The sequence below is a fragment of the Elephantulus edwardii genome, unplaced genomic scaffold (genome assembly GCF_000299155.1).
Source record: "Elephantulus edwardii isolate Elephantulus edwardi_28Jun2011 unplaced genomic scaffold, EleEdw1.0 scaffold00131, whole genome shotgun sequence".
NCBI classification, from domain to species: Eukaryota; Metazoa; Chordata; class Mammalia; order Macroscelidea; family Macroscelididae; genus Elephantulus; species Elephantulus edwardii.
This window is the reverse complement of record NW_006399881.1, coordinates 5,209,613-5,210,788: the sequence shown is the minus strand read 5'-3', so window position 1 is coordinate 5,210,788 and position 1,176 is coordinate 5,209,613.

The window sequence follows — 1,176 nt, the reverse complement described above, 5'->3', positions numbered from 1 at the left end:
CAGTTTCTCCACAACCTCGGAGAAGGGGCATTTTCGAGAAGGAATGTTTAACAGTGTCCCTTGCCACAGAGTAGTTAAGGAAGATAAATGTGAAGTGGTTTTTTGATTTGGCAGTATTAGGATCATTAATGACCAGGTCGAGCAAAAACTATGTCATAGAGTGAAGGATGAAGAAAAGATGCAGAGTGAGGGTCTTGCCTTGAACACTATTAGTATGCATGGAAGGCAAAGATTCTACAGACTGAAAGAGTAATGGAGATCTGGTGGCCTAGTGGCAAGAAGCTGCGGTGCAATCCCGAAGGTGCGCAATTCTAATCCATCCACCAGTTGTTCTGCTGGAGAAGGAAGGACAGTCTTCTCCCGTTCCAGTTGGATCCTACTCAACGGTACACAGCAAGGGGAAATTTTAAAAAAAAAAAAAACACACAAAAAACTGAAGGAGTAGTCAGAGAGTGGGAGGGAAAAACCCCAGAAGGTTCTGAAGTTACTTAATCCAAGAGAAAAGAATGTTACAAGAAGAGGGCCTGACCAGAAGTTTTAAGTACTTCTGAAGGGTCAAGCATGATGTCTGAAAAAGAGGCCATTGGATCCAATGATTTACAAATAATTGTTGACCTTTCAACGATGGAGAACAGAAGCCAGACCAAAAGAATAGGTGAGAGATGAGGAAATGGAAGCAACATAAACCATACTAAAGATGTTAGGCAGTGAAAAGAAATAGAATAGAGACAAGATAAATTGTGTTGAAGGATTATTTTTAAGAAAAGCCAAAAGGAAGACTAGTAGAGAGGATTGTGTATGACACGAGAGATACTCAAGGAAAGTGATGATAGTACAGGTTTCCTCAGAAGGAAGATCGGATTGGAAGGCAGGGTGGAGGTTAGAGGATGTGGCATTAGGAAGAGGGATGCTTCAACCATCAGTCATGAGTTGGCATGGCTTGCCTCCTCCTCCAGCCTGGACCCTGTTGCGAGCCATTTCAAGGCTGTTTACATGTCTGCCGGGATGGTGTGAGAGTCTGCTACCCCTCACCTGCCAAGTACTGCTGGAAAGGATACCCAAGCAAACCAGAGGAACTGGTAAGACTGCCAGAGGGCCCTCCCTCCAGCTAAGCATATTTTTTTTGTTAAATCATTTTTTATTATTAATTTCAATCAAAATTTACAGAGACTTTGG